This window comes from Sus scrofa, chromosome 2 (assembly GCF_000003025.6).
Source record: "Sus scrofa isolate TJ Tabasco breed Duroc chromosome 2, Sscrofa11.1, whole genome shotgun sequence".
Taxonomy (NCBI): domain Eukaryota; kingdom Metazoa; phylum Chordata; class Mammalia; order Artiodactyla; family Suidae; genus Sus; species Sus scrofa.
Window position 1 is genome coordinate 120,463,738 of NC_010444.4, and position 23,611 is coordinate 120,487,348.

Below are 23,611 nucleotides of genomic sequence, written 5' to 3' on the forward strand. Positions count from 1 at the left end.
CCATCCTTTCCTTCCTTCCTTCTGGGATTTTCAGCATGGCTTAACATCACCTGGGCAATCAAAAACAAAACAAAACAAAACAAAAAAACTTAAAGCCCTGAACTTGGATTAAGATGGTCCCCAGCCTGGAGTTAAAAGCAAAAAACAAACAAACAATCAAAAAACATCTCTGAAAAGAAGGTGACTTCATCTAAGTTGGCCTCACATTATTTTTAAAAACATTTAATTTTCAAACATGATGGCCAGCATTCATTCAAAAATAAACAAACATGGAGTTCCCGTCATGGCGCAGTGGTTAACGAATCCAACTAGGAACCATGAGGTTGCGGGTTCGGTCCCTGCCCTTGCTCAGTGGGTTGGCAATCTGGCATTGCCGTGAGCTGTGGTGTAGGTTACAGACGCAGCTCGGATCCCGAGTTGTTGTGGCTCTGGCATAGGCTGGTGGCTACAGCTCCAATTGGACCCCTAGCCTGGGAACCTCCCTATGCCGCTGGAGCAGCCCAAGAAATGGCAAAAAGACAAAACAAAAAACAAAAAACAAAAATAAACAAACATATGAGGAAATAAGATCCCTTGAGCAAGAACCAGCTCAAAGACCTAAACAGATTTGAAAGATTAGAATCATCAAACACAGACCATAAAACTCTTAGGCTTAGTAGTAAAGTCAATGTGATTTATAGGAAAAGGGAAACTATAAAATATGATCTTAGATTTTAGATATATCTAATAGACATACAAATAGTTATTTAGTAGATCTATAAAATACAATAGATACATAAAAGGACCAAATAGAATATCTGGATATAAAAATGGTATAACAAATTAAGAATTCAACAAATGGGTTTATTAGGACATTAGACCCAACTGAAGAGAGAATTAGTAAGTTGGAAAATAGATCAAAAGAAATTATCTAAACTGTAGCACAGAAAGACAAAAAATAAATTAATTAATAAAGAAAATAAAAATAGAGGAAAGGATGAAAGAAATGAGTGATAGAGTAAGAAGACCTAAAATAAGTTTAAAATTAATCTCAGAAGGAGAGTGGGGAAAGAAAGAAATAGAGGCAAATTTAAAGAGGTAATTGTTGATAATTTTCCAGAACTAAACCCACAGATTCAAGGAAACTATCACATGCCGAGCAGTATAAATAAAAAAAAAAATCCACCCCATCATAACAAAACTACAGAAAACCAAACTAAAGAGAAAATCTTTAAAAACAGGCAGAGGAAAAAAAAAAAACAGATTAAAATCAAAGGAACAACAATTAGACTGATAACTGAGTTCTAATGGCCACATGAAAGATAATGAGCAGTGAAATGATGAAGTCAACATGTTAAAAGAACAAAAATCTACCAACATAGAATTTTAAAATATTCTTCAAGAACAAAGAAGAAATAAGAACAAACATAAAATCTAGAACCAAATCCAAAGGATAGAGAGATTTTGACACTGGTACTTATACTAAAAAAAATTCTAAAGAATGTACATTAGGCAGGAAGATAGTAATCCCAGGTCTAAGAGGGCATAAAGAAGAGCTAAAGTGGAAATATGTAAACCTAAATGAATTCTGAATAAACAATAATCATTTTGTGAGGATTTTATAATACAGTATTAAAATACAACCCTGTGTGTGTATACATATACACATACAGAAAGAACAACTAAGAGTTTTAAAATATCCTTTTTTTGAGGTATAGTCGATGTACAATATTCTATGTTACGAGTATGCAATGTAGTGATTCACAATTTTTTTTTAATGTTTTGTTTTCTCTTTTGGCCACCCCATGGCATATGGAGTTCCTAAGCCAGGGATCAGATCCAAGCCTCAGTTGCAACCTTAACCCACTGTGTTGGGCAGGGCATCAAACTTGTGTCCCAGCTCAGCTGTGACGCTGCTGATTCCATTGCGCCACAGAAGAAACTCCAGTGATTCACAATTTTTTTGTCTTTTTAGGGCCACACCCTTGGCATATGGAGGTTCCCAGGCTAGGGGTCAAATTAGAGCTGAAGCTGCCAGCCTGTGCCACAACCACAGCAACACCAGATCTGAGACTCATCTGCAACATACATCATAGCTCAGGGCAAAAAGCTAGATCCTTAACCCACTGAGCAAGGCCAGGGATTGAACTTGCATCCTCATGGATATTAGTCAGATTGGTTTCCACTGAGCCACGATAGGAACTCCCAGTGAGTCACAATTTTTAAAGGTTATACTCCATTATGATTATTATAGCTACTTTTTTTTTTTTTTTTTTTCCCACAGCCACGGCATGTGGAATTTCCTAGGCCAGGCATTGATCCCATGCGACAGCAATGACTCAAGTAGCTCCAGTGACAACGCTGGACCTTTAATTCCCTGAGCCACAAGAAAACTCCTATAGTTACTATAAAATATTGGCTATAGTCCTTGCTTTGTACAATATATCATTATAGCTTATTTTTTATACACGATAGTTTGTATATCTTAATCCCCTATCCTTTTATTGCCCCTCCCCTCTTCCCTCTCACCACTGGTAACTACTAGTTTATTTTCTATACCTGTAAGTCTACTTCTTTTTTGTTATATTCAATAGGTTTTTTTTTTTTTTTTAGATTCCATGTATGTTATATCATATAGTATTTACCTTTCTCTGACTTTTTTCGTTGAGCATAATGCCCTCCAAGTCAAGCCATGTTGTTGCAAATGGCAAAATTTCTTTCCTTTTTATGGCTAAGTAGTATTCTGTTGTGTCTATGTATGTGTGTGTGTGTGTCCATCCATTTTTTTTAATCCATTCCCTGTTGATGGAAAATTAGGTTGCTTCCATATCTTGGCAATTGTAAATAATGCTACTATGAACATTGGGGTGCATGTACATTTTCAAACTAGTGGTTCTGTTTTATTTGAATATATATACCCAGGAGTGGAATTTCAAAGGGGTAGTTCTAATTTTAGTTTTTTAAAAAATCTCAGAATATTGTTTTTTACAGTGGCTGCACAAATTTACATTCCCACCAACAGTGTGGGAGGGTTCCCATTTCTCCACATCCTCACACTTATTTGTGTTCTTATTGATGATGACATTCTGACAGGTGTAAGGTGGTATCTCCTTGTAGTTTTGACTTGCATTTCCCTGATGACTGACAATATTGAGCATATTTTCATGTGTCACTTGGCCATCTGCATTTCCTTTTTGGAAAAATGTCTATTCAGGTCTTCCCATTTTTAATTGGATTGTTTTATTTTTTGATGTTGAGTTCTACGAGTTGTTTATATTTTTTTTGATATTGCCCCCCCCCTTTTCTTGCTTTTTAGGGCCACATAGGGAAGTTCCTGGGCTAGGGATCAAATCAAGAGCTACAACTGCCAGCCTACACCACACCATAGCAATGCAGGATCCAAGCCATGTCTGCAACCTATACCACAGCTCATGGCAATGTCAGATCCTTAACCACTGTGCAACGCCAGGGATCGAACCTGCATCCTCATGGGTCCTAGTTGGATTGTTAACTGCTGAGCCACAAAGGGAACTCCCTGATATAAACCTTTTATTGGTCATATCATTTACAAATACCTTCTCCAATTCTGTAGGTTGTCTTTTTATTTTGTTGATGGTGTTCTTTGCTGTGCAAAAGATTTTAAGTTTAATTAGAGCCCAGCTGTTGATTTTTGCTTTTATTTTCTTTGCTTTAGGAGACAGATCCAAAAACAAATTTTGCTACAATTCGTGTCAAAGAGTGTTACGCCTATGTAAAACATCCTTCTCTTGAGCTCTGAGACAAGGTGCTAAGAATTGACTGTCATCTGCCAGTGTGGGAAAGAAAGGGACAGGAAAGTTGTCTGAGGGATACCTTGAGACACAACAGTCGTAAGCAGTGTATTTGAGAGAAATACCTGATTGTCATCAAATAAGGTATAGTGAGCATCAATTTTTTTCTTTTCTTTCTTTCTTTTTTTTTTTTTTGCCTGTTGTCACCCTTCCTTTCATCTTGGAATAACACCCCCCTTTTCTTTGGGGGAACTTATCCTCCAGTCCACCTATATGCCTTTGTTGGAACTTTCAGTCATGATGCCCAGTCGTCATGGAGGTGGGCACATAACCTGAGTTGTCTTAGTCTGTTTAGGCAGGTGTAACAAAATACCACAGACTGGGTGGCTTATAAATGATAGAAATGTACTTCTGCCAGTTTTGGAGGCTGAAAGGAGGTCGAGGTGCCAGCATTGTCAAATGGGGGGGTTCTTCCAGGTCACAGACTTCTTGTATTGTCATGTGGTGGAAGGGGCTAGGGGTGTCTCTGGAGCCTCTTTTTAAGATGCTAATGCTATTCGTGGGGGTTCCTCCCTCATGACCTAAGCACCTCTCAAAGGCCTTACCTATTAATACCATCACCTTTGAGATTCAGATTTCAACATATGAGCTTAGGGGGAACACAAACATTCAAACCATAGCATTAAACCAAGTCAATCAGAATCCTTCCCTATGGGGTTTTCTCTTTCTTCTTAGGCTGCTCCCACCGCATATGGAAATTCCCAAGCTAGTTCCCAGGCTTGGAACTACACCTGCACCTGCCAGCCTACACCACAGACATAACAATGAGGGATCCAAGTCATGTCTGCAACCTACGCCACAGCTCAGAGCAACACCAGATCCTTAACCACTGAACAAGGCCAGGGATTGAACCTGAGTCCACACTGGATACTAGTTGGGTTCTTAACCTGCTGAGCCACAACAGGAACTCCCAGTTTTCTTTTGTTAACTGGTGCTGTAGGAGTTTCCGTCGTGATACAGCAGAAACAAATCCGACTGGGATCCATGAGGTGGCGGGTTCAATCCCTGGCCTCGCTGAATGGGTTAAGGATCCGGCATTGCCACGAGCTGTGGTGTAGGTCAAAGACACAGCTTGGATCTGGCATTACTGTGGCTCTGGGATAGGCCAACAGCTGTAGCTCTGATTAGACCCCTAGCCTGGGAACCTCCATATGCCATGGGTGCATCCCTAAAAAGGACAAAAAAAAAAAAAAAAGCCAAAAAAAAAAAAATCAGTGCTGTAGAATGAGGTTAACCCCTGCCTCATGAAAAGATGTGAATTGTGGGAGTGGCTGATGGCACATTTCCACCCGTGTGAAGGAAGTCGATCTTAGAAAATGAACTGGACACCAGAGAGGATCAGAGAGGAAACTGGAGAAGGAGAAACTTGGAAGTATTCAAGTCCTTTCTTCCATCAGCCTTGAGGGTCAGCTTCTCCCCTCCCTTTCCCTTTTCTTCCAACAGGTTTACCTTTTTGCCCCAGCCAATTCAACTCCTAATTGTTCTGCCAAATCAGAGGGAAGCAGCAGGGCAAGCAAGAGGACCGTATCTAAGGGTAAGGTTAGGCTGTTAAAACTAAGCTGCATAAACAGATCGGAAGCCAGGGAGTGGAGGCAGGTGACACTCACTAATCTGGAGAGGATCAAAGCAATTGAAAAACAACTGACTGGACTTGGTTCAAGGTTCATTTTTTCTGGGTTGATGGTGATGGTTTTTGTTTTTTTGTTTTGCCAGCTACATTTCGTGGAGGCAGAAAAATCAGGCCAAAGGAGCCTTTGGATGTTACGCAGAACTCTCAGTAACTGAAGCCAGAAGTTATCCATGGACAGCTATAGAGAAACAAGAGAACGGGATTTTTTAAATGTAAAGGTTTCGGAGATGATACATGGAAAAACAAATTCAGAAGAACAGTTTGTATTAGTTTGAAAGCATTCATTTGTACTCATGAATTTTTAGTTACTAAAATCTTGCTAGCTATCCATGTTGACTCACTTCCCTGAGATTCAAATTAGCACTAATTCATGCTCTAGTTGTTAGGAAGACTTAGATATGTTTAGAAAATATTGTACTAGATGGGCGTAAGGGGGAAAATAAATCTTTTAGCTCTATGTTCTCTTAATGGCAGCAACTCCGCAGGCATGTTGCCTGCACTGGGGATCTGATAGAGACTTTCTTGTAGAGTTTATTGCTGAGCCATGGTTTTCATGTCTTGGCTTTACAGCTGGTGTTTCTTCCCTCGTCACCTGGTGTCTGCCTCCCCCTGCCAAGTGAGGGTGGTATTGTTTTGCAGCCTTTAAGAACAAAGACATTCCAGCTTCCACACAGTTTGAGTTGGGGAGAATTTGCTGATGAAATCCATGCTGTCCAACACATGTCCAAGTGCAGGCAACTCTTAGTAAGAGGTCGGAGCCCCAGCTAGCTAACTTGGGATCAGCAGAGAATTAAGTCCAGATCAGAAACCAAGTGGAGGGCCAGTGTGGAAATGGCAAGATGCATGCCTGGCATGAGGAAGGGAGGCTGCACTTACCCCCCGAGGCTCGGCTGTTTCTTTCACAGAAACTGGTTCCCTCACCAGTGGGATGGGTGGGTCCAAAACGCTGCCTTTGCTGGATGTCTGCGTTAGCATCTTGCCTTGTATGGAAGTGGCAGGCTGTCCTTCGTTGTTAGTAGCTGGACTAGAAGAGCTGGGACAGGCTAGGCTGATCAGTAATTCTACTGCAAATTCCCAAATTTGAGATCACCCTTTCTCTTTTTAGTCCATAGAATCTAAAACCCATTGTCTGAGGCACAACTATTTCTTTTTGTTTTTATAAAGCTTTCAAGTGTTCCTGCTTTCATGTAGGGCTTTCAGATATTTCCCCTTGTTATAAACAAATGAACACTCTAGTGGCTGAGATCCTCTCTCCCTCCTTGAATTTTTTGGGGTTTTTTTGCCATTTTTTTTAGGGCTGCACATGCAGCATATGGAAGTTCTCAGGCTAGGAGTCAAATTGGAGCTGCAGCTGCCAGCCTACGCCACAGCAACAGCAACTCGGAATATCCAAGCGGCATCTGAGACCTACGCCACAGCTTGTGGCAATGCCGGATCCCCAACCCACTGGGTGAGACCAGGGATCGAACCCAAATCTTTATGGATATTAGGTTTGTTTGCACTGTGCCACAATGGGAACTCCATCCTGCATTTTTGTTGTTGTTTGTTTAGTTTTTTTGTTTTTGTTTTTGTTTTTGTTTCAGTTCCCTATCTTTACATGCCTCCCAGGACTCAGTCAATCCTTCTGGGTTTGAAGCCTCATGGAGCAGAGGTGATGTCTACCTGTGATAACTCTTTCCCCGGAAATATCTGACTCACAACTGGCTCCATGGTAGACCAGAGTTCAGCCTCACAAGCATTCATTGAGCACCGCCAAGGTGCCAGGCACTGGGGTGGATGCTAGACACATGATCGTGGGTAGGACAGGATTGCTCCCTGCTGTCATGGAGCTCTTGTCTTCATCAGCCGTTGTTCTGAAACAGGTGGCAGCCTTTACAAGTGGTTTGGTAAAATTCTGCCTTGAGCACTGGGGTAACTTAAGGCTTCAGAAGGATGTGCCTGCCCCAAATACAAATGAGACTGTGCTTCATCCAGTCCCATTTCAGGTGAGCGATGTAGGTGTTAGAGGCCAAAGTGGTTTAGGACCTGGGAGTCCTTCACAGGGTCTGCCCAATGCAGGACTCTTTTCCGCAGGGGAGGCTGTGACTTCCCCTTTGGCCTCAGGGATGGACATGCAAAAAAGAGCTAACAAAGAAGACAGAGCTTCTAGGTTATTGTTCCATCAGAAAAGCCAACTTAAATTTCTCTGCAGATTTATCTTGTGGGATTTTCTTTCCCACTGCACCCAAGCTGCTATCTGGGAGAGCTGAAGTCCATATTGTGTCTCAGAGCAGTTTGATGCTCTAGGTTTCCTGGAAAACGGACCTGCTGTTCATGCACACTATCCCATCCAGTTTCTTGCAGAAAAAGATTACTGTTCTGACCTTCTCGCTGCTAGCCAAAGATATTATTTCATTCCTAATTTCTGAGTAGCTGCTTCTGGGTGATTTAGGGTGGGAGGAAGAGGAGAAATGCTATCAGGCTGTCCCCGGGAGTCTGGTTTGGGCCTCCCATTGCTATGGATACTGAGGAGCCAGACAGAGGCAATTACAGGAGGAACCAGGGGCTCGGTGTGTGGGGTGGGAGGGCAGGGGGATAGTCATGGGTGATGGTCGAGCACAGGGGGGCTTGAGGAATGAAAGGAACAGTAAGTCTGGCCAGATCCTGTAAGCTCGGTCTGTGAACTCAGACTGAAGGGAAAATAATTTGCTCTTCTTGGCAGGGCTCTGTGTATACTTTTTGCTACTTAATCCTTACAGAAAGTTGAGCACTATGAGGAACTGAAACCAGCGAGACTCAGTCCCATGGCTGGGGCCACACAGAAGATGGCAGCCTCAAATTCAAACTTGGGCCTGCTGATTTCAAAGCTGGTACCTTCTCCACCTGCCCCTCCAAGCCCTCTGGATGGAGAAGGGCCCCTGCTCACATGTCATTCAGAACAATACCAGTGATGTTGTGCTAGGACATGGAGGACAAAGGCTGGACTCCCTGCAGCCTGTCATTCAGAGGCTGGTGGCTGTCAATTTGTGTCAACTCATCTCCTAGTATTTTTGGGGGCAGGTCAGCCAGCCCATTCATTCTCTTGCCCCAGGACTATTGTAGGACCATATAGGTGCCAAAGAGACAGAATGAGCTTAATTTTCCAGACTGAGGTTCACGGTTACACTGGTAAATTAAATCCCCAAATACAGGTGATGGCACTTGGCCTGGTCTGCCCAGGTTTCAGCTGTGTGGCTGCCCCCTCCACCTCTCCCTGTGAGTGCTTGAGGCCCATGGCTTTGGTCTGCTCTGAGGAGCGCTTCACAGAGGATGCTGGAAGCACTTGGGGAGCGTGGGGGTATCAGACCTCCGGACAGATGTTGTGACCTCTGGAAGTCAGCCTGCCTTTTGGGCTGTCAAGGCCAGCTCCTGAGACTGAGCCGTGAAACTGAGCCTCCTGCAGGAGCCCGGGACACCTTCCGTTCCTAGTAGACTCCATCACGTCCATGAGGCAGCATTCTGTACCAAAGGGAGGGAGGACGGGAAGGAGGAAAGGCATCCTTGTGGGTCAGAGGCTTGGGAAAGGGGCGGGGAGCCCAGGGCCTTGGGGATCACCCAAGGCCTTGGGGATGGGAAAGAACCAGAGCTGTCTGATCGTTTCCACCGTGTAGAGGCGGTACAGTTGGTGTCACTTTGGGCTGGTTTGGTTTCTTACATCAAACACTTCCCTTGCTAATAAGCTCACAGAGCTCTGTTCCTCTCTTTAGAAGAGTGTGTAGGTGACGTAGCTCTGGCAGCCGTTTCCTGTGTTTTTTCAACTCTAGCTTTTTCATCTCCCCACACCTCTCGGTTACAGATTCTGATTCTTCAGACTCACTCCTCTCCTTCTCACCTCCTTGTGTAGGTCCTTCTAAAAAGCTCAGTGCCAACCTCCTGCCATTGATTGAGCACCACTTGTGTGCCAGGTGTGTGTTCAGCATCATCCAGGCACTTATTTAATCTTCCTAGCAGGTTTAGCTATACAGCTTCAGTTTACAAATGAGCAAACAAGCCCAGAGAGATTTAGCAACTTGCTCAGGGGTACACAGCTTCTTATAAGTGGTGGAACTGGGATTTGAGCTTCTTTCTATCCATCTGATCCCAAAAGCTGTGCCCCCAGCATGGCCTCCTGGCACTGCCCTGCTCTGCAAGGTGAGAGGCAGCTCTTCAAATCTCACTTTTGTATCTGTGATGTTGGTGAAGGGGAATGAGCATGCCTTCAGCAGCTGCTTCCAGAGAGTGACAGGACCACACTATCAAGGGCTTCAGGTGTTTGCTTTTGGCAGAAGTTCCTCCAGGCCTTCCTGTTGCTCCAAGCAGGCTGTCAGGGAGCCTTTACCCTCCTCTAGGGAGGCAGCTGCTATTTCCAGCTCAGTGATTTGAGCAGGCCTCCCAAAGAAAGTGTTATTGCAAACCTGGCCTTTATCCCTCCCTGTTCCAGGGACTGCAACTCCTGGCTCTAGCTGGAGATCTAGATTGCAAGATAAGGAAAGAGCTGGGCCAATTTTCTGGTCACTTCTTGGCACCAAACTCTCATGTTTTTACAGCAACCACAGGCCCTACATCCTTCCTGGAGAACACAAGCAAACTCACCTCTCCCCACTTTCCCAGCCCCTGGAGGCGGCTGTTTTGATTTGCTATGCTCACAGCCTCCCTTCACTGGGCAGGGGCTTCCATATGGCCCAGGTTAGAAGAGGATGATTTCCAGGGGGCTCCTGGAAATGTGTTTCAGGTGGGCTCCTGGGCATTTGGCCTGTCTACTGCCTCTTCGTCTCTGTTTGCTTTGCCTGATTGTGTTTTCTCTGCTGATTTGTCTAAGTTTCTTTCCCTCACTTTGTCCAAGGTGCATCTGGTACCCATTTGGCTGGGAGAGAGCAGAAGCAGCGTGGTTAATTGAATGCTTGGCACAGGGCTGCAAGAAGCAAACCGAGGAGAAAGGCAAGGGCTAGAAGGGCAAGGAGAATGTGGTTGATTGGAGCCTTTGCACAGCGCAGAAATTCTGCAACCTCCCTGGTTTCTGTCCAGAAAGAAAGCCTCAAGAAGGTGAAAGGAAGGACTTTGAGTCATTCTGAAACTTGATGGCAACTCCTGCTTCAGTGGAAGCCCCACCATGGCCCATCCTTCTCTCACAAGGCCCGTGGCTTCTGGGCAGGTGGCCAGGGTACCACCAGGCCCTGCTTGCTGGGAGGGAAGAATGAAAGGGCTAGAAAAGATCACCTGTGTCTCTATTCTTGTTTTCATCTAGTTTGTAGTCTGGCCTCTGGTTGTACAGCAGGAGTTTTGGCTCAGGACCTTGGTCTGGTGCCAGAATGCCAAGTAGAAGTGAAACAGCACCACTTGGAATCCCCATTTCTGGCAGGGCCCCAGGGCCAGCCCAGCCGCAGCAGGGGAGACTCTCGGCCCAGTTACCTGCCTGTCTGTGCCTCAGACTTTGAGAGACCAAAAAAAGCACAGAGTTTGAATCTCACATTGGGCTCCTATTTGATATATGCCATCCAAATAAGTGCCTGTTCATTTTGGGCCTCAGTGTCCCCATCTGTAAAATGCAACACATCACATTGTTCTGAAGAGTAAATGAAATGATTCAAAACACGCATCAGTTCTGCATCTCATTAAAGACTCCACATATATTACTTCATTCACTTCACACAGCCCTAGGAGGAAGGACTATTGTTTTATGGAGAAGCAGAGATGGGATAGGCTGGGATCTGGCACCCTTGACCAGCGTGCGTGCACCCGGACAAAGTCTTCTCCAGCAACAGCATATAAAGAAACTATAAGGGAATACAAGTAACCACACATGTGCAGTTGTGGCAATTATGAACAACAGGCCACAAACCAACAGCCATTTTTTAGATTCCAGGAGCAAAAGCAGAGTACTGCCCAGGGCACCACCAAGGGGGTGGGTTGACTACATACGTTATGCCCCCTGCCCAACCTGCAGACCTACCCCCATCGTTATCCCACCCAAGTGGCTACTCTCCAGGCCTGAGCAAGGGCACCTGTTTTCTGTTTTTGCTCCTTTGTGCTGCATCACAAGCCCCAATAAAGCCTTGCCTGAAATTCTTACCTGGTCTGTTATCAATTTTGATTGATTAAAAGAGCCTGGATGGGTAACAGAAGCTAATGACACATCCATGGTCTCACAGCCAGGAAGTGGCAGGGGTGGCAGAGCCCAGACTCCAGGTGGGGTGTCTGGCCCAGACCCTGCACATCTAGGCCATGCTCTCCTGCCTCTAGGTAAGCGGGGAAGCTCCTGGTGCCTGGTGGGAAGACACACACTGAACGCCAGCCCTTTCTGTCACTGCCTCGGGCTGTGGAGCTGCTCAGGGAGTTACCCTGGTTGCTCTCTGGAAGGACAGTGACATGGAGACCAGCAAACAAAGCACAAGAACGAGTGAAAAAAGAGGAGGCTGGGTCAGGAAGGACATGCAAGACGCTGACACAAGCAAGGTCAGTGGGGAACCCCTGGAGTTGGGGCATGGGAACTGGGTCCTCCCTGGCCTGGGCCCTCAGGGGATGCTCTGGAAATCCACACAGTCTCTTTCTGACCGGGTCTGAGGAGTTGGCGAGGTCAGACTGCTGGTCCTCTGAGCATCTCTAGGTTTAGGGCTCCTCCAGCCCATTGCTCCTGCCCAGCTGCCTTTCAGAGGATGCGCTTGCTCCCCAGACTTGTCTGCTGTCCCTGCCTCTCCTTAATGAGGGCGAGTCAGGAGTTCCCATCGTGGCGCAGTGGTTAACGAATCCGACTGGGAACCATGAGGTTGAGGGTTCACGCCCTGGCCTTGCTCAGTGGGTTGACGATCCTGCATTGCCGTGAGCTGTGGTGTAGGTCGCAGACGCGGCTCGGATCCCACGTTGCTGTGGCTCTGGCATAGGCTGGTGGCTACAGCTCCGATTTGACCCTTAGCCTGGGAATCTCCATATGCTGTGGGAGCGGCCCAAGAAATGGCAAAAAGACAAAAAAAAAAAGAAAAAAAAAATGAGGGCAAGTCTGTCATTTGGGTCCTGGCCACATGCTGTCCTTGCTGTGGTATCACTGCTCCCAGCAGAGACCCAGGTTCCCTCACATAAGGAGGTAGCCACAGCAAGGCTGGCTGCTGCCATGGACTTCATCAAACCCTGAAGGGTGACCCAGGCGAGGTGAGGTGGACGGGGAAGCTCATGGGAACAGAGTGACTTGAAGAAGGAGAAAGGTCTGTTTCATACCTGTTGGTCTGCCCGAGACACCCACTCTCAAAAGCAAGGTGAGAGAAGAGGCAAAGAGCTGCAGCAGACAAACAGTGGAGGGAGAGAGGCCTCAGGGAGCGTGCTCGTGGCTGGCCGTGTCTCAGAGCCTGATTCTGAACCTATTTTACACACACAGAATGAGGCTGAGCTCCCTGGGCCTGGAAAGGAGTGTTCCCACTTGTCACCCCATAGACCTGGGCTCCCCAGAGTGGAGGCATGGGCCTGATGGGGGGTGCTCTGCAGTTGATCCTGGCTGTGAGCCCTGGCTCAGCAAGTTAGTTTTCTGCTCGGAGCTTCAGGTGCCATATGAAAACAGGTCACCAAACCGCCTAACACATAGCAAGTGCTCAAAAAAAGACAGGCCTGGAGTTCCTGCTGTGGAGCAATGGGATTGGCAGTGTCTTGGGAGTACTGGGAGCAGGTTCATTGCCCAGCCCGGCACAGTGGGTTAAGGAGCCAGCGTTGCTGCTGCCGTGGCTTAGCTTGCAATTGTGGCTGGGGTCTGATGCCTGGCCAGGGAACTCCATATGCCATGGGGCAGCTAAAAAAGGAAAAAACAAAGGGAAAAAGACAGGCCCTTCTTTATGAAGTTAATGAGGAAGGTCTTTGGAGCCTCTCACCCCCTCCCCAGAGCCAGTGCCCCCATAATTCTCATGATGCATGAAATCGCCACTGCTGTGAGCCTGGACTGCTCCTAGCCAGCCAGTGAGGGCAGGAGATCTGCGCCTAAAGCTAGGGTTTCAGTGATTTCTTGCCCAATAACTTCAGTGAACAGGCAACTCAGCAGCCATGACCTGATAAGAGCAAGGCACTTAAGGATCACGCCTCTGGGGATAAAGGTGTTTGTCACTGCCTAAAGCAATCAACTTACACCAGCTATGCGCTGGCAGAGAATGGGGGAAATGAAAGCTGTGGGAGATGATGAATAGCAGCTATGGGCCTAAGATCAGCTGGGGCAGGGGACCAGAGTTTGTGTCACTCGCTCTCTTGCATTAAGTCCCATCAGAGGTTGCAGACTTGAATAAAGACTCAGTGGGACTTAGAGGGTCTGTGACAGATATGAAAGGTACAAGCGACATCTCTTCTTCCTTCATTCAAATCTTCTCGGCCTCACTCCTTAATCTGCTGACTATTGCAGAGACCAGTTCTGTACAGGCTTTGAAACAATTGAGCTCAGTGACAGTGTCCTGCCTCACGGCTTTCCTGGAGCTGCTGTGTGAATGTCCATGAAATCATGGGCCACTCACCTGGAGATGTGGGCAGTTAGTGCAAGGGCCTCCCTTGACCAACAAAATACAAGAGTCTGTGGTTAAATGCTCATGCTTTTCATCCCCTAAGCAAAGAAATCTGAGCTGCATCCAATCAGGCGCCTGAGAAGTTCCCATGGGATTGATCATCTGTGGCCCATGAGGGCAGTCAACTCAGGCACATGTCTTTGCCTTTCCCACTTTTCCCATTTCACTCCTCAGGGCCAGCCTCTGGATCCCTGGGATCACTTCCCATTTAAGCTCCCTCCAGGCACAACTTTTAGGGGAGCTCAGGCTAGACAGCCATAGATAAAGTTTCAAGAGGGAGGGGAAGGTGTGAAACATTCTTTTCACAGAGTGGAAAAATGGGCACATGAGTGAAGTAGCATAAAACTGCCAAGTGTGCTGGATTCTTATTTGGGGTGTGCAGTTATGTGTTCATGGTTCCCCCCCCAACCCACCCACCACCCAGCACCTTTGTATTTCCTACCACAGCTTTGAGCCTCTCAAACGTAGTCAAAAAATGTGTGGATATGGATTTAATCTTGAATCAGCTTTTGCCAAATGAATTTATGAAAAGAGAAAGGCAGAAAAATCAAGAGAATTCACAAAGCAGTAATTATAGTGGTAAACCATGGAAACAAGCAGAACAAGGAGGCAAGTGAGGATAGAAAGGGAATCTATCTATCATCTATCTATGGTCTTTGCATATATTTTGTATCTTTCCCAGGATATGAAAGTTGTAGGATCAATGGATTGATGTCAGGATCATGGTGACAGGGTTAGGAACACAAATATGAGAGGGTGGATGAGGTGGCATAGGGATTAAAGATGGAGGTGAGGAGGGCAATTAAAGATTAAAGGTCTGAATGGGTCCCTGTTCTACCAGATTGTTACATCACCAAGAATGGAGACAGGAAGAGGGGTGGAGAGCCAGGTTCTAAAGTCATTCAGGAGAGAAGAAGGGTAGGTTGGGAGATAACAGGATTGAGTACAGGTGGCTGGTGGTAAAGTCTGACATGAATTTCAAAGGATCTGGGGGGCTCCGAAGGAGGAGGGAAGATAACTGAGTTGCAAGTATAATGGACACCTGCCCCACCCTTGGGTCCTCTGGGATAGAGTCACCTCCCCCCTCCCAGCACAAAGAAATGGGAATGGAAGTGGGGCTGGAATGGCCTCCACTAGAGAGGCTGCAGGTGGTATTTTCAGGGGACAGCCAAATGTCCCTTAGGGCAAGACATGAAGAGGCCTTACAAAAAAGGATGAAAGATACAGGGCTCCTGCTGATGACAGATCCCAAGTGTCAGGGTACATAGTATGTGAAGGCTGGGAACATGGAGAGGGAAAGAGAAACAGATAATACTTGCCCAGTGGGATTATTGCAAATTTGAGAGCTAATTCTGTGTCAAGTGGCCAGTAGAGTAGTGAAATTGATGACAATGGTGATGGTGATGGCCAGAAGGGCCAGTGTTGAAGGCGAATTGTAGGGAGTGTCAGAGATCCTGGGCTAGGAGTCAAGTGTCTTGCATCTTATCCTGGCTCTGCCCTTAACTAGCGTTCTGGCCTTAAATCATGGTTTGGGTCATCTGTTCTCCATCTATAAAATGACAGGGTTACATGCCATCACTGGCTGTCAAGTCCAAGGTGGCAGGGTGGTCGTACATAAAAAAAATCGATAATATTCTGAAATACTTTTAAAAACTATACATTTGCTCCACGCCCCCCAAGAGGTCACCTCTCATTTTCTGGGTGTAAGGACTCAGAATGTACATTTAGAAAAAGCCCTCCCTCTCCCCAGGGTGGTTTAATAAGTGCCCCCACTCCTAGCCCGATTTTCTTTTTCGGGGAATTGCTTTGCCAAGAAGCTAGTCTTTCCTCTCCCAAATGTCATCGCTCAGGAAGTGATAGTGAGAAAGATGTGGTTAGTCAGTCAGAGCCAGGTCATAGCATTTATCAGAGGGACCAGATGCCCTGAGCTCTGCCCTTGGTGGGCAGATGGCCAAAGAGTGAGTGGCATTATTGTTACAGCTCCATTCTTTGCTCATTTCCCCATTTGCATGCATAAGAATGAGAACTGGATCAGCACAGCTCAGTTTGTTGCTGTTGTTGTGGGCCTGGGGTCTCATAGTGGGTCACACCATGTTGTTGAGCTTCCTAGGCACTGATTCCCTTTGAGGAGGGTGACCCCTCGGCCAGGAGGTACAGGCCCAGTGTTGGGGAGTGAACTCAGCACACTTAGTCACCCCTATATGCCCAGCACCTAGAAATGAGCTTGCCGCATAGAAAAGACCTGACAAATACTAGTTAAACTGAACTCTAAGAAAAAGCAGTAGTAGGCCCAAAACATAGTGATTTCGGGGGATTTACTGGTTTTCAACCGCAGGAAAGAGAATGGTTTCAGAGAACTACAATTCAGAATAATGAAAATGTGAGCACAGCATTAAAACAAAAACTTGTGGGATGTATGCAAAATGTTATCAGAAAGTGTTTTATAGCTTTAAATGTCCTAGACAATGAGAGAGATTTTGTTTAAATGAACTAAACTTCTGAATTAAGAAGCTGGATAAAAAAATGGTAAGGTGATCCCCAAAAATGAGTAGAAGGAAAGAATGAATCAATGTGAGAAAATGCAGGGTTAATAGAGTAAAAGCAAAAAAGAAAAACTGATCAATGATTTTGCAGATCTAATTATGAAAAAGAGGAAATTAATGGAACATTAGAAATAAGAAAGGACATGTATTCTGTCAGGATATTTAAAACATGAAAGCATACCATGCTCAGCCTCATTAAATAAATTTGCAAAATTGGATTAAAAATGGGTATTTTCCTGGTAAATATAATTTCTAAACTTAACTAAAAAGAGATAATTACGGAAACATTTAGCAGTTAGTCAAAGTTAGTCATAAGGCTCAGATCACCAAGGAACAGATAATTTGAGAGTTATGTCACTTCTTTTGGAACACAGAATAAACTTGGAAGTTTCTCAACTCATCTGTGGGGCTTGCATAATCATACACCAAGACTAAACAAAGTTGTCGTGGGAAAAGAAAACTATAGTTCAATCACTTTATGAACAAAGATACAAAAATCCTAAATAAAATAAAATTAAATCCATTAGTATACTAAAAGAATAATACATCCTAAGTAGGGCTTATTCTGGAAAGTCAGGTTGTTTCAACATGAGAAAAATCTATTAATGTAATTCATTTGATCAAGAATTGAGAGAAAAATCATAACATCGTAATTTAGAAAGAAATTAATGAGTTCAACAAAGACCCATTTATGATTTTAAAAAAACACTTGTCAAAATAGAAATTAGAATAAAATATCCCAATTTTAATAAAGAAACCCCTCTACAAACATCATATTCAATTGTGAATTGCTAGTTTGAAATCAGAAACAAAGACATAACAATAAAATTGTTATTCAATGTCCTAGCTAATGGAATAAAACAGTAAAAAGAAAACATAAATATTGAAAAGAGGCAAAACTATTTTTGCTTGCAGAAAATATAATTATCTATTTAGAAAATCCATGCAAATCAATTGAAAAATGATTCGAACTAGTAAGAAAATCCAGCAACTTGGCCAGATATCTACCCCATTAATAAGCAACTGCAAAAATGTCATGAGAGAAAAAGATGACATTTATAAAACTCTAAGCCACCCAGGAGTAAACTAAATTAAAAATGTGTAAGACAAACATGGCAAAAAAAGGCTGAAACAATTTCCTAAAGATTTAAGGAAACATCTTTGAGGAATTGCTTAGGTATCTGTGTAGAAGGAGTTATGATAGGACCTGTCTGGGTGAGATGGATCCACATTGTTGTATTTGACCAACAAATTCCTATCAAGACCCAGAAAACTATGGGTTTACCTTATTCTTTTATAGATTTTCCAAAACTGAAAGTAACAATTCCATCTACCTGTCAAAAGTAGATATTGTTTTAACCTTTTACACTGATGAAGCCAAGCTGTTGTATTTTCTTTTCTTTTTTTAATTTGATTTATAGGCTTTGCAGAACTCAAAGCCAACCCTCAAAATGACCTCAGGCCATTTATTCATTGGTCAGCACAAGCATGTCACACAACTGTTGCAGTTTCTAGGAGAGGGTGGCAGGGATAAAGATGGCCCTTGGCTGATCTTCAGGCAACAGGAAGGACTGGGATTGGCTACAGCATGATTTGGAAAGATCAGTGACCACACAGCCATGGAGTTAACCTCATCTAGGAATACAGGGGGTTTCCAGGAACATCCATCCTCTGGTTCTGTTGAGATACTCTCTTTTTTTTTTTATTTTTATTTTTCACTTTGAATGATTTTTACTTTTTCCATTAAGTTGGTTTGCAGTGTTCTATCCATTTCTACTGTACAGCAAAGTGACCCAGTCACACACATATATACATTCTTTTTTCCCATTATCTTCCATCATGTTCCATTATAAGTGACTAGATATAGTTCCCTGTGCCACACGGCAGGATCTCATTGCTTATCCACTGCAAATGCAATAGATTGCACGAGATATTCTCTTGACATCTCTTGAGGACTGAGCTTGTGTGCAATTTTCCTCGTTACAGAGGCAGGCTGGCATCAAGAACAGCAGCTGTCAAGCTCTCCTGGCTTTAGATGTGTGCCCCACACTTGAAACGGGCTTTGCAGACTAATCAAGGCCTCGTCTTCATGGAACTCCAAGACATCAGGCCCCTGCCTTGGTGGTTTAGCTGAAGTTTAAGAGAAGAAGCAGTGAAAGAGACTTGACATTTTTCTTTTTTTTAGGGCCACACCTGTGGCATGTGGAAGTTCCCAGGCTAGGGGTCAAATTAGAGCTGCAGCTGCTGGCCCACACCACAGACACAGCAACGCCAGATCTGAGCTGCCTCTGAGACCTATACCACACCTCATGGCAATGCCAGATCCTTAACCCAATGAGTGAGGCCAAGGATCAAACCTGCATCCTCATGGATACTAGTTGCTTCTTACCTGTTGAGCCACAATGGGAACTCCCGAGACACTGACATTTAAGGTTCTTGGAACACAGAATCAAGCAGCCTGAGAGAAGAGGAGATAAATGCCAAGCCAGACTTTGGAGGCACCCATGTCCAGATAGAGATGTCTCCCAAGAAGATGGTAGCTTATCTTGAGCTAAGGGGCAGTGGTAAAAACATATGCCTTTCTAGGACTGGTATGACCTGAAAAAAATCAAGGTAAATTAAAATATTCTAACCACATAATGCCTGATTCCGAGGGAGACATGGTGGTAGGATGGCTCCTGCATCTCTTCATCCGTGGGTTTGTCCAGTGACAGTTGATGGACTGCCTCCCAGGTTCCAGTCCCCAGAGGACAGTCCAGGCTGCTGAGTCTAGAAATCAGCTTCCATCAGGAACAATTACAGCTGCCTTGGGCATCTGTCCATTTTTCTCAATCACCTTTCTCTGTGTGGATAACGCAGACTGTGTAGCTCAGTGACTTCCTGCTGGAGGCAGGAGTCCTGAGAACACAGCTGATCACTGCCCTCCTCTCAACTCCACTCTGGCCAGAGAGCGAAGCAGGAAGTCACCTGCCCACTTCAGGCCCCTGTTGACATCTGGCAGATGACACAGCTGGCAGCAGCTGTAATAGTAGTAGGTTGTTTTCTGGCTTGAGAGCGAAGCGCAACAAAATATCCTGTTTGACTAAGTTGAGGGAAGCTGGCCAGCTCTGGAACAGGTGGGCTGTTAATCTTTCTCCTTTCCAGCAATGAACTGAGTTGTATGTTCTGTTCTCAAAAGCCCACATCTCCTGCTCGGTCAGGTGTAGCAACAGCCCTGCCTGATGAAGTTCTTTGGGGACGCCAGCCAGCCCGGGGTGATCTCTGCTCCACTTCAGGTTTTGCCTCTGATCTCAAGATCATTCCTTCAGTGGAGTTGGGATAATGACATGCATTGTCTTTGCTGGATGGTCCCTTGCAGCCTGTGGGCAAGGAGGCTGAATAAGTTAGTTTCAAAATATGATGATGAGGTTTATGCAACAGAAGGATGAGCCTGTCTTCAGCTGCTCAGATTCCTTTTAGGTAAAAGGGAAGCCACAGCCACAGTCTGTCAAGTGGAGACTTTAAAACAATAACATCCTAGTACTCAGACAGATATTTGAAAGCTGTGATTTAAAATTATCATCATATAAAAATCAGCCAGTTTGGCAATGATGAGATTTTTTTCTTCCCCAGAATTTTTATTTTGCAGTCGACCTTTAATGTGTCTGTGTTACCTTCTCCTTGGAATATAAACTGTCAGGCTGTTCATGGGGTCTGACATAAAGTTCATCTGGTTCCAGCCACTATGGAAAAGGGAGGTGTTTTGCTTGTTTCTTTTTTGTCTTCAAGTTCTACATCCTCTCTGAGGCATATGGAAAGGGTCCTTGAGTTGAATTCAGTATATGCATAAGACTTTTAAAAGTCAAATCATAGGATGAAAGGAAAGGCCACAAAAAGGAAATACTGTTTGCATAAAACTGACATTCCCCGACTTTGCCAAATTTTGTTCCAGAGGTTAGCAACCTTCTGTTTCAAAACAGGAAAGAAGCTGAATCACAGGGAGTCACCTACACACAGGCTTTGCTAGATAATTATTCAGCTGACAGTTCAGAGGGCTTAACAACTCCTGCTCCATGGTCTCTGAAGACTGAATTCATTACATCTTAGGAAAAAAAAAAATCCCATTGGGTTTTCAGATCTTAGTGCTTTCTTTAAATATGTGGTTTACCTGTTTAAGGACTTGGCAAAGAGGATAAAAATGCTTTTCTTAACAGTTACATCTCAGGCTTTAATTATTCCTATTTTGATCTTCTAGCTGTAGATCTAGAATTAAACAGTCTTGCTTTCATGTGGGTAGTTGCTTTTAAAAAAAAAAGCCATTTTCAACTTGTAGACTTGAAAATGTTTTTTTCCCCTACATGAACAGCTTGGGTGGAGAGAGGAAAGAAAGCACTAGTTACAGTCTTTTTGTTTTCCTGGGAAGCTGATGGGCAGTTCTTTGGAAATGTCTGGAGTGTCTTGTGCCACCTGGATCGGGAAAATGCGGGCAGGGTGCTCAGAGGTGCCCAGGGGAGACAGACATAGGGCACAGACTAGATAGCCTCCTCCACCTGTGCCCTTCACCAGCGCTTTCTGTGAAGATGGTCTTTGTTCCCTGGCTCCTTTGGGGCTGTGAGAAGGGGGCTCCAGGTGGGGAGACAGTGCTGTGTGTGGGGCTTGAGAGCATTCTTTCTATAACGTCTACCTAAGTGGCTCCCCCAACACACAGGGTGACCTTAGAAAATTCTCTTTTCATTCTACTCCCTGTTGTTAAAGGTTTTAAGGAGACAGCTTTTATCTTAAGAGGGGGGGAAATCTTAAGAAAAACCAAAGCAGTCTCCTGTGTGCCTTCTACGTTTAGGGAGAGTTAAGAAAAAAGCATACCTGCCTTTTACTCCCATGTAGGGCTGTGGTGTGGGGCTGAGCGTGGTCATGGTGATGGTGAAGTTGACATATTGGGTCTTTTTATTTTTATTTTTTCCCTTATAGGGCCACACCTGCAGCACAGGAAAGTTCCCAGGCTAGGGATCAAGTCGGAGCTGCAGCTGCTGGTCTACACCACAGCAACAGCAACATGAGATCAAAGCTGAGCCTGCGTCTTAGACCACAGCTCACCGAATCCTTAACCCATGGAATGAGGCCAGGGATCAAACCCACATCATCATGGATATTAGTTGGGTTCATTACCACTGAGCCACAAAGGGAAATCCTTACTGTTTTTTAAATTAAGTATGCATCTCTTTATGAAATGAAGATAGGTACTTCTCTCTGCATAAGTGGAGCAGCATGGATAGATACAGAAATGTGAGTCAAGAGAAAGAGTTCCAGAGAAAGAGGAACTGTCCCAAGAAGAGGAAGGACCGAGCTGCTCTGGGCTCACAATGTACAGGCAGAGAGAGCATCTGACTGTGTGTCACAACATGATGGATGAACTTAGCTTCCCGAGTGGAGAGCTGACTGGCCAATCCCTCCTTGTTCTCTCCTGAGAGACCAACCCTCTAAAGATCACCGCTAATTATGAGCTGTTACTGAGGCATAAGAAAGCAGTATTAACGCGGTCACCGGCAGCGTGGCATTTGCTATGTACCAGATACTATTTTGAGTGCTTCACATGCATGAACTCATTTCATCCTCACAGCCACCCTACAAAGAAGGAGCTATTAGGATCCGCATTTCACAGCTGTGGAAACTGAGACACAGATTAAGGAACTTGGTGACAGTTACAGACATAGTAAGTGGCAGAGCAGCATTTAAACTCAGTCTGAGAGCAGAGTCCATGCTATTTAGGACTGCAAGTTTACCAGGAAGAAAAATTTGTCTTTTTTTTTTTTTTTTTTTTCTTAAGGGCTGTACCCACAGTCTATGGAAGTTCCCAGGCCAGGGGTCAAATCACAGCTATAGCCGCTGGCCCACACCACAGCCATAGCAATGCCAGATATGAGCAGGGTCTGCAACCTACCCCACAGCTCACAGCAGCAACGCTGGATCCTTAACTCACTGAGTGAGACAGGGATTGAACCTGCGTCTGCATGGATACTAGTCAGATTTGTTTCTGCTTAGCCATGACGGAAACTCCCTTTTCTTTCTTTCTTTTTTTTTTTTTTTTTTTCTTTTGTCTCTAGGAAGAAAAAATTAATTCAACAGTAAGTCTAGGTAGGAAATGTTGTGAACATGGTTTGAAGGACCTCAGAGGGGTGTTGGGAAGTCCCCCTAGAGGAACTGGAGACAGTCAAGGGAGGGCAGGAAGGAGGGGGCTTTTCTGTGTATCTTACTGGAGCCATCCTGACCCCACTCCAGCCGGATGTGGACTCTCAGGGAATTCAGTGAAGTGGCTCCTGCTCTACTGAGCCCCGCATGTTCCCAGGTAGCCACATGTGGATAACTATTGGTTATGGAGTCTCTTGGAGCTAAACTCCATGAAGCACAAGGTGGAGACCAGCCCAGAGAGAGGATGGTGCTGCCTGCTTGTGGTTGCGGTTGAGAGGTTAGCAGGCATTTCCGACCAGCCATCGGTGAGTCTGGACAGAAGTTCAGTGACTTCAAGAGTGACGATCCTTAAGTCCAGAACATTATCTTCAGCGTGGCCAGAGGGAGGGGTTAGTACTAGGCTTTTACCTTCTCTTTCCATTAAACAGGAAGTGGGGGCTTGGAGAGGTTCAAACACTTGCCCCCAGCTATGCAGCTGGCACACAGCTGGGCCAGAATGCATGAAGCCTGGCCATGCCCTCCATCCCACCAGGTCAACCTCAGGTGCCATGCTGAGACCCTGACTATACCTCTCTGTGTGCAATTATACAACCTCTTTTCTAATTAAGCTGGGGCGCATTTGAATGCCCCAACCTCCACTAAAAATTATTTTACGTTCCCCGTGGAACACTAATGAACATAGGTGTGACTGAAATTATCAGGGCTTTGAGGAGGGTGGCAAAAATGACTCATTTCTCACCTCTTTCTACAAATGGCAGAGGTAGTGCTTTGGGACTGAGGGCAGTGAGATCACAGGTGCAAAAAGCAGAGTTATTGGCCCACAGCCAGTAAACTGCTCCATGCCCACCCCAACCAGAAGGTTCTCCAGCCCCCACTCCTTCCAGATGAGGCATGTAGGTCATATCCCATGTAGCTCCTGTGAGACCCTGTCTTCGAGGGAGA